This window comes from Perca fluviatilis, chromosome 8 (genome assembly GCF_010015445.1).
Source record: "Perca fluviatilis chromosome 8, GENO_Pfluv_1.0, whole genome shotgun sequence".
NCBI lineage: Eukaryota > Metazoa > Chordata > Actinopteri > Perciformes > Percidae > Perca > Perca fluviatilis.
In genome coordinates, this window is record NC_053119.1 from 1,337,543 (window position 1) to 1,348,519 (window position 10,977).

Genomic DNA, 10,977 nt, shown 5'->3' on the forward strand with positions numbered 1-10,977 from the left:
AGGGCTGGGTTTAAAAAAAAACGAAAATTTTCTGATTCAAATCCATCTTCAGTCGATACTTCATACTACTATTCATTTGAACGATCCGATACCGATTCATAAAACCCTGAGATGGATCTTTTAAGAGGCTACGTTTTTTTAAAGCTATTGTGAATTCAGTTCAGACATTCATGTTCCCTTTTTTACAGTGAAATATCTCGACAACGATTGGATGGATTTTCACTAAATTTCGTGCAGATATCCGTGGTGCAAAGAGGATGAATCGTAATAGTTTGTCGTTTCATTTGTCCCGCGAGATGGCTCAACCAACCACCGATTGGCACAGATATTCATCGTCTCCCTCTGACTTTTATACAGTGAAATATCTCAACTACTATTGGATGGATTGTCATGAAACTTAGAAAGTACGGATATCCGCGTTGCAAAGAGGAGGACAATTAGATATTTGTGTCATATGAAACTAGGCGATCTGAGGAATCCATCACAGGATAAAAAATGCTTCAACTTTTTTCTCTGAAATTTTGGCGAGTCGAAAAACTCGTACATGTTGTCTGTCTCTGTGTCACTGCTTTAGTGTCGGTTCTTAACGACAACGCTAATGTTTTTTTTTTAATATCGCAGCAGGTTAGAGGGTTCCTTTGTACAATTTACAGCGTTTACTTCTCTGAGAATCTCTCTTCCCGATCCGAGATAAACTTAACGGCAACGGCCCAGATCGGAAATCCAATCGATTCAGGGAATCGGCGCCCTAGTATTGATACGCTCTCGTATTTTAAAAAGTTATCCATCCAAAGTCTGACTCAAACTTAAACTAACATTCCTTTAAAAAAAAAAGTCTAAATGGATCCGATTTATACATTTCAGAAACTGAAGAAAAGAAAAATCTGAATCGATTTACAGTTCTCTGAGAATCTCTTTTTAATATGCGAGATAAACTGGGATTGGAACTGAAATATCCCGCATCGCATCGCCGTAATTCACCCACCCTCCCCAATAATCCATTCTGGGCTTTTTCCCAAGTTTTTGCTGCTTTTTGTGGACGTTAATGTCGGGTTCCATGTTTTTTTGGCTTTTTCGAGGGTTGTTTTGGGACTTTTTTCAGACTTTTTTTGTGGCCGTTCTGCAGGTTTTTTCCCGATGTTTTTTCAACAAGTTTTCCCGATTTCTTTGTCCCATTTGTTAATACTTGTGAATAGGATTCGAAGCGATTCAGGAAATTGGTGTCCAAACCCTAAAAACCCTCCGGGGCTTTTTCCGAAGTATTTTTTTTTAAATATATTTCAAAGTTTCTATTGCTTCTTTCTGAGTTTTTTCGCCTTTTTTGAAGGTTTTTTCGTGCTGTTTTCGATGTTTTGGTCTCTTTTTTCAATCAATGCAGACCTGTCCCGGGACACCCCCCCCCAGATAGTTAGAGATCTCAACCCCCTGTCTATATTGAACCCAAAATTACACCCTCATGCATCGTATCAAATCGGAAATCAAATTGAATCGGGGAACTTGTGTATCGGATCAGATTCTTGAAATCGGTGGTGAAGCCAGCCCTGAGCCGGAGGTCTGTGTTCGCAGACTCAGACACAGTTACAAACATCTTCTCCACTCCGTTGTTTTAGTGGAACGCATGCCTTCTTATGCAAGATTTTATACAAGATTTGTCAAACTGTTTTCAATATGCATTTGTGTTTTTTTGTTGTTACGTTTTTTTATGTGAAACTCAAGTCACCTTTTTGATTTCTCTGAAACATTCTCGCGTGCAGACAGCGGTAACGTCCACGTTAAAGAACGCAAACATTTCTTCCTGACTTCTGCCTCCTTAGTTTAGATTTAATTTGGCTGACGCACCACGCTGAATGTTTGAGGGGAGCGCTCGGATTCTATTCAGTCTCAACGTGAATTTATCCAAAGAACACGCACTGCATTTCTGTTTCCGTTCGTAGGCCTTTTTAACGTCGTCGATGCATATCATTTTAGGGATGTAACGATGCACTCTAACGCGTCAGGATTTTAAGTTCCCGATACGATTTTCTCAGGATCTTTTTACTGACAGAATGAGCTGCAGACAAATCTTATTTTATTTCTATAAACTGTGCAAAACAACAGATGTGTCCTCTTATCAAAATCAGAATAACTCAAATAGAAACTAATGTGAATAAACTAAGGAGACGTCTGTAGTCAAACAAGGTCAATCTGAAGTGGATTAACAACCGTAGGACGTTTAGAAACTGCACCCACGTTCATTTTTGTCATCTTTTACACATTCATATCCATGTTCAACCGACTCCCGGTGCATCGTTACATCCCTAATCTCCGTTTGGGAATTAATTTTCTGCTTCACAAAGCTGGAAGAGGGTCATTCTGTCGGCAGCTGAGAGCGTTTCACTTTGTGTTTTTAGAGAAAGCCTTTTATGCATTTTAAGGGGGGGAAAAGTTAATTTTCCAGTTAACATTTCTGTGTAGGGATGCACCGAATCCAGATTTTTGGGGTTTGGGCTGAATCCTGAACCCCCTGGTTGAGATTGTGCTGACTCCTCCTCCCATCCTCAGTCCATGAACCCAGTAAACACATGAATGAAGTAAACAGGGACTGTCCTTCCTTTGCTGTACCTGAAGTTGCTGCATTCTGGCTGCTGTCTGGAGATTCCTTCGTGCACAACTCGTATTCTTTCAGATTTTTCAGACCAGATGTTGTAACAGCGGCCATGTTGTGTATAGTTTAGGGTCCTCGCCACCACCAGACCAATCAGCATTGAACAGATTGAACATGTAGCTGGACTTGAACGGTCTTCTTTTGACTGAAAGTTCTGCCAAACAACAACTTGTTCTGCTCACCAGATCCATGTCCACTTTCTCACAGCCTGCTGCGTTGAACGCTCCACCTACGTAAACACCTTCCCGTAAACAACGGCGCCGTCACTACGGCGACCAGCGTAGCGCGCCGAGTGCAAGCGTAGTGTTCGGTTCCCTGGGGAAAAATTCTTACGGTTCGGCAGAAACCAGAACCCCATCAAAAAGCCCAAAATTCAGCCCAATCAGAAGCCCAATCCTGGATTCAGTGCATCCCTAGTTTCTGTGGCGCATCCTGTAAAAGTAGTTCGCTCCGACTCCAGTCTTTAGTTTAATTTTTGTTTTTGTTTTTTTAAAAGCGAAGTCATGATTGTGGCCTTCTAGTATTCTGTCGATTACATGACATCCCGTTTAAATGCCATCCCATTCTGTCCGGATCCAACTGTACACCTGAAGCTTCTTACCTCATCCACAGCTGATTCCATACTGGGGCGGGCGGGGTGGGCGTGTGTGTGTGTGTGTGTGTGTGTGTGTGTGTGTGTGTGTGTGTGTGTGTTGAGTGCAAAAAAACAAACAAAAAAAGAGGACAAAAAAATATACAAGAAGTCTTTTTTTAAATCTTCCATTTGGTGAGATGCATTGTAGCGATATGAATAAAGAAAAGTTCACCTGGCGTGCTGAATAATGTGTAAATTGGTTCTTACACAATCTGAATATTTGTATAATTGTTTGTATTTTTTCATAATGATTTTGGAAAGGAATGTGTTTATTTTTTTGACTTGTGTTCCAGATGTGTCTTCTGTTGGCCTGACATTGTGACTGGTCTGGTTTCTGGATTCTTACCTCTCTGTATTGAGCCTCTTCTGTGATGAATTCTTTGTATGCAGTGTTTTAGGAAAATACTGTAGGGGAACATTGGGGGAGGAGTTGATATTAGGAGCATTTGATCAATTTGTATTTATTTATTTTATCATTTTGTTAATAAATTGTGAAAAGCAGCGTGGTGTGTCTCGTCTGTTTGCTTTGTACCGAGCCCCTAAAGCAACGGGGGTCTTCTACGCTATGCTAAATTAATGCTAAATTACCCACGTAGTTTAAGAGTTTTATAGTTTCTATTTATTCAGATTTTAATTTAATTGCCGAAATCGTGCAGTTTCTGTTAAATAAGGGAAGTGTGATGTAGGTCCATAGGTCGGAGGTTCAATCCACACCTAGTGCCAGAGGACCCGAAGCTTACCGGTGAGTTTAGTAAGTTGTTTTTACACTGTCCACTACTTAGTTGTTGTAGCCTACTAAACAAGGTTTTGGTGGAATAAGATATTAGGAAGCTCCACCCAGCCTGCTGCTGGCTCTGTGTCCACCCCAGCTTCCAAGCCTGCTGCTGCTGCTGAGAGACAGAGCAGGGACCCCCTCCCCCTACATATTGTATGAAATTAAGTTGCATACTGGGCCTACAGCCTAAAGCCTTTATACATACCGTTTGATGGTGCCCTGAGATACTAAGCCACTATTTACATATTCATATATCATGTTTAAATGTAAAACAAATGTGTGGAAAGCAAAGTGAACCCTTAAGATGAACTGTATTTGTGGATGGCTACCTTACAGGCCAGTAAGTGTGTCATAAATGTTGCTGAGGTTTTTTTTTTTTTTTTTACAAATAGGCCGATTTATCTTTGCTAATAATATGTTGGATTCATGTTTCAAATATTAGATTTCCTTCCGCTTTAGACAGCGAGAGCTTAGAGAGAGAGACGGGACCGACAGGAGTTGGAGAGAGGACGACATGCAGCAAAGTGCCCGTACTGGATTCGAACCCGAGGCCGCTGCGTTAATTTCCAGTTCCTGCTACTTCATACGTCTTTTTTTCTCTTTCAAAAAACTTTATTGTTCAAGTAAAGATACAATAACCTTCTCTTAATACATCCATGACAATAACCCATCGTTCAGTAAATACATACAGACGAACATGAACAATTAAGAGTGTATACAATGCACATTAAAGAGGTTGTAAGACATTATAGACAGGCTTCAAAATTAACATTTTCGTCTACCAGCCAAATGGCTAATGAATGTTCAAATATTACCAGCCATTCAATAGATTACCATTGGGTTTTTTGGCTGGTGAGTGAAGCAAATCTACCAGCCACTTGCATATTTCACCAGCATTTGGCTGGTAAACGGTGCTGATTTAGAACCCTGATTATAGACATTTAGAATCTGGACGGCTTTCATTTCATTTTAAAGTTTAAATATAATTTCACGTTAAAAACGGCTTCTTCTTTTTTTAAACGGAGTTAGAGAGAGGGTGACATGCAGCAAGGTGCCCAGGGTTGGATTCTAACCCGAGCCGCTGCGTTAAGGACTCAGCCTTGATACATCTACCCAGTCAGTAACCACTCGGTGTTCTCGAGGTCTGTCCCCCTGTCGAATAGTGTTTCCCTTCCATAATATCCATTTCCTTTTATGGTAGCCCCCATCCATAGTTATGGTTAGGGAAAACGGCGAAAAAATTGGCCAAAAAATGACCTAAAAAAATGCGACAAAAACTCTGAAAATATTGCTAAAAACTAATCGGAAAAAAATGCCAAAAAAGCGTCGAAAATATTGTACAAACAAACTCGAAAAATGCGACAAAAACTCCGAAAATATTGCTAAAAACTACTCGAAAAAATTGTCAATTAAAACCTTGAAAAGGTGACAAATACGTCGAATACATTTTCGAAAAATTAAAATTAAAAAAGGCGAGAAACACTTGTTATTGTAGCTCCCCACATCCAGAGTTATGGTTCTGGATCTAGTTTGGTTCATGTGTAGCTAGAGGGAAACCACGGATGAATTAGTGGGAGACACATCGACGTGGGAACAGTCTTTCGCTACACAACACCGTGGCACATAAAACAGAAAACTAACAATACAAATGAAAAAAAGACATGCGTGTCATATATCTGTTTTAAACAACAGGACCAAGGTGCAAACACATCACGGATAAAATCACGGGAAATAAAGTTATGACCTATCCCCTTTTAAATAAAAGGTTTAAATTGTTCATTGTGGTGCCCTCCTCTCCGTGCAGCAGAGTGGCGCAGCGGAAGCGTGCTGGGCCCATAACCCAGAGGTCGATGGATCGAAACCATCCTCTGCTAATTTTATTTTGTTTTTCGCAGACAAAACCTTAATTCGTCTACTTTCTAATCTTCATTTCTTACCAATCAAACCCAAAACTCACTTCCGTTATTTGCCAATATAAAGAGACCTCAAATCCATTTCTTACCAATCAAAAAAGCGCCTCCTCCCACAACGCCCATCTCCATTTCCTACCAATCAAAAACGCTCTTCCGCCACAGTCCTTAAATAAATTTGATTTTATACAACTCCTGCAATGCCCATCTCCATTTCCTACCAATCAAAACACTCTTTCCGCTCACAGTCCCTGATTTCTATTTGAATATGTAGGTATGCGCCAAATGATGTTTTTAATGATGTTATGTTAGTAATGTAAAAATGATGTTACCTTCTTGGTAGAGTCTATTTTTATAATGAGAAAGTGGGCGAATAAGGTTTTGTCTTGTCCTAATAAGCCACCTGTGGGTTGGTAGGCTACTGCTACGTCTCGGGCTCTGGGGGGGCATGGCTGACTACAGCACAGGTGTCAAACTCGAGGCCCGTGGGCCAAATCCAGCCCCTTGCAGATTTAGATCCGGCCCGTATATCAATTTGGGTTCATGATAATATTTTGGCCGTCCTAGTTGTGCGCCAAACCAAAAACACAGGACAGTGTTGTTTTAAACTGCAATTACTTGACATTCAAAGCAGAATTTGGCAGATTTGCCGACTCTGAGACTCAGAAATGCCCCCAAAAGCAGAGAGAGAGTTTTCATATTCAGGCTGAGAAACAGGTTGTTGTTAAAAAATAAAAAAAATTGTTTATGCTTGATTTGCTAAATTCTGTGATGGCTAAGGAACTCTTTTGATGACTTTTGTAGGACTTCATGTCAACAAAAATGTCGGAAAAATCAACAAATTTACAAAAAGGTGACAAATGTCTGAGAAAGACACAAAAAAGTCAGAATAAAAATGAGGACTAAAGCTACCAAAATGTTAAAAAAAAGTGACATGGAGTAACTAAAGCTCCATGTCTGGCCCTCGGTGGGATTCTCTTTTTCCAGCGTGGCCCTCTGGGAAAATGAGTTTGACCCCCCTGGACTACAGGAAGTAGGCCAGGTCGATCCATGAAGGCTCAACACTCGCCAAAGTACCTGGTCAGGCACTGCTGCCACTCCTCACTGTGGCTCCCCTTTAATTGCTTGGCCAGGCAGGCAGAGCTGTCCCCCCCCCAGTGTCCTTTCCCTCAGTAGGCGTATAATCGTGCTGGGCTCATAACCTAGACGTCGCAGGTTCGACTCCATCCTCTGCTAATTTTATTGCATAGACAAAATCCAAACTTCCGTGTGTTACGCTTTCTCGTTCGAACAAAATAGCTTTAATGTACAGTTTGGATTCATTTTTTATATAATATTATTATAACCTTTATTTAAACAGGGAAGGCCGTTGAGGACGCCCCTGATTACAGTAGCCTACATATAAAACAATAAAAGCACACGAAAGTTACAGTACAGACCCTTTCCAAAAAATTAGAATATCATGGAAAAGTTTATTTATTTCCATAATTCCATTCAAAACGTTAAACTTCCATAGATTATAGATTCAGGGCCCACAACTTAAACGATTTCAAGTATTTAGCTGTTTATTTGTACATAATTTGGGCTTCCAGCTCATAAAACCCACGAAAACAGGATTTCAAAAAATTAGAATACTGTGAAGAAATCACCATAAGAAGGACTGGACAGTTGGTCGAAGGTCCTCTTTTCCGATGAAAGTAAAGTGTGCCTTTCATTCGGGAATCAAGGTCCAAGGGTTTGGAGGAAGACGGGTGAGGAACAGAACCCAAGCTGCTTGAGGTCCAGTGTGAAATCTCCACAGTCAGTCATGATTTGGGGTGCAATGTCCAGTGCAGGTGTTGGTGAACTCTTTACAGTAAACTAAAAAGATTTAGTTAAAGACATGAATGCACAATGCAATGTTTTGAACATTGGACAGCCTGTGTTACAAGTGATGAGCGTTTTGAGTTTTGTGTCTAGAGTTTTGAAAAATGACGTCAAGGTTCTGAAATTAGTAGCAAAGTGATTATAAAAAACTGTAATATAGTTAGTTTATGTCTCTGTTGTTTGTATTATTTGCTGCTCTGTGGCAGGGCTGTAGTCAAGACCACCTTTGTTGAGTTCAAGACAAGTCCAAGACCAGGACTAGAGTCCAAAAAGGTTTGAGTCCGAGTCAAGACCAAGTCCAGGACAGAAAACAAAATGGCCAGGATTTCCAGGAAAAGGCATGATATGTGTCTCCATTTCAAACATCACTGCAGGTTCAAAAGGAGCACTAACGCCAACGGTCTTACGTTGACAATGTGGATGCAGATATACGAAACTTCGAAGGCAGTCGTAATATTTAACTAGCAGGCTAGGCTAACGCTGTTACGCTAATGTCAGCAAACGTCAGTGTAGAGTTAACTAGCTGTCTAAACTTGTGAATAGCTGAACAACATCCCCGTCCAAGCTGTGTTTCACTTGGACTCAAGTCCAAGACTGAGAGAAACCACGTCCAGTTGCCCTTGATTTTACAGTTTTTTTCAATCATTTTGGCACAATCATCGAATGACTAAACTTTGTCACAATATATGAGTGTTTATATAAACATTAGGTCAGTTGTTCACATGAATATAGTCATTAATAATGGCTGTGGCACAAAGTGCATCGAGTAAACCTTGCAGATCAAAATAGTTTAATTTGTTATTGAATCAAAGACTGAGAGGAACCAGCAGAGGGAGACACAGTACAGATAGTTTCTGCTCCTTTATTCTTCTTCTCCTCTACATCTCAGAAGGAAATATTGGGCTTTTTGCTGCAGTAAATATATCTGATAACTATCTGTACAAGTCAAAATAGTTCATCTTAACATTGGATCAGAGTCTGGAAATCATCCCTTTGGAGTTCTCGTTCTTCAGGGGTCAGAGGACTGGTGCAGAAATGGGGTGCTTGTATCCAACTAACTGCTCGCTGCTGGTGGAGTTTGTGACTGTTAAATGCCGACCATTCCAAATTCCACGCATATTCATGGCTGTGTTTATACTCAGTGTTTACATCCAACCAAACACTAATGCTACCAATGCGTTAGGTGAACTTTACGGAGCATATAATGTATGTGGACTAAATGTAGCCTGTTTCGGATGTCGTTTTTATATAATGTTGTTTTTATATATTTTAAATGTGTAACACCACTTGAGCCACGGTGAAACGTTATATGGTTGAGATTACAATAAAACACATTTGAGTTGACTGACTTTGGAGTGGACTTGTAGTGAAGCGAAGCAATTGCATTCTAAGAGTTGTTGTCTTTCAACCACATGAGCCAAAAATACATTTTCTGTCCAATAACCAGAGATATATTTACTTTAGTAAAATTAGAAGTACCACAATGACAACCCTACTAAAGTAAATGATTTTAAATGTACTTTAAGTATTAAAAGATAAAGTACTACTAAACATTGGTTACTTTGTTAGTTTGCACCTTAGTCAGTGAGTGCACTGTGTCTAGCGCCCCAAGATTTACAAAGGGCTGGTTCAGTTATTTTGATGCTGAGCTTCGACAGTATCCATACTGTCCACTACAACAAACTACGCCAGTATCCATACTGTCCACTACCACAAACAAGGCCTGGCTTTTAAAAAAAGTTCCCATCCTAACCAGGAAATATGTTGTTAGAATCGGAATGCGGTTGGTTTTATTCATTGATGTATTTTAAAGGTCCCATGACATGGTGCTCTTTGGAAGCTTTTATATAGGCCTTAGTGGTCCCCTAATACTGTATCTTAAGTCTCTTTTATATAGACCTTAGTGGTCCCCTAATACTGTATCTGAAGTCTCTTTTATATAGACCTTAGTGGTCCCCTAATACTGTATCTGAAGTCTCTTTTATATAGGCCTTAGTGGTCCCCTAATACTGTATCTGAAGTCTCTTTCATATAGGCCTTAGTGGTCCCCTAATACTGTATCTGAAGTCTCTTTTATATAGACCTTAGTGGTCCCCTAATACTGTATCTGAAGTCTCTTTTATATAGACCTTAGTGGTCCCCTAATACTGTATCTGAAGTCTCTTTTATATAGACCTTAGTGGTCCCTTAATACTTTTTTCAAAACTCTTTTTAAACTGTGCTCTATATTTTTTTTTTTCCCTCTTTGTATAGACCTTAGTGGTCCCCTAATACTGTATCTGAAGTCTCTTTTGTATAGACCTTAGTGGTCCCCTAATACTGTATCTGAAGTCTCTTTTGTATAGACCTTAGTGGTCCCCTAATACTGTATCTGAAGTCTCTTTTATATAGACCTTAGTGGTCCCCTATTACTGGAACTGAAGTCTCTTTTGTATAGACCTTAGTGGTCCCCTAATACTGTATCTGAAGTCTCTTTCCCGAAATTCAGCCTTGGTACAGAATTACAGCCACTAGAGCCAGCCTTAGGATGTGCCTGTGTGTCCTGTGTCTGTAGCTTTAAATGCTATTGAGGAGGGGGCAAGGTGGAGGGTGGGGGTGTGGCCTTGACCAACTGCCACTTTGCTCGTTTGAAAGCCATGATGTCTCTCTCTCATGGACAGGTCAAATTCTCTGGGCAAGCAAAGCAGAGAAAGGGGAGGTAACCTATCCCCTTATGACATCATAAAGGGAAGATTCCAGATCGCCCCATCTGAGCTTTCATTTTCTCAAGGGCAGAGCAGGATACCCAGGGCTCGGTTTACACCTATCGCCATGTATAGCCACTGGGGGACCATAGGCAGGCTGGGGGAACTCAGATTAATGTTAAAAAACCTCATGCCATGGGACCTTTAAGACAGTTTTTTTTCCTTTAACCATGGGAGCAAATAAAGTGTATGAAGCAACAGTAATGGGGAGGCGGATGCGAAGAGGTCCAGACAAATGAATGAGATATGAACGCATCTTACGCAGCCAGACGGAGGAGTAAATGACGCTGTGGAGAGCAATACATGGCAACTATGATTTAAAAACGGGAATAATAAAAAACAAACATTTTAATTTTCACTTTTACTGGAGGGTGTATTACCGAGGGTCAGCGGCGCTGAACATA

The 10,977-nt window shown here is 40.4% G+C and overlaps 1 non-coding gene across 1 annotated transcript; it reads left to right on the top strand.

Annotated features, from left to right (window-relative positions):
- The first annotated feature begins 5,855 nt into the window (after positions 1–5,855).
- trnam-cau lies at positions 5,856–5,927 on the top strand. The gene has a single exon. It is a non-coding gene; the product is annotated as a tRNA-Met (tRNA).
- The last annotated feature ends 5,050 nt before the right edge of the window (positions 5,928–10,977 follow it).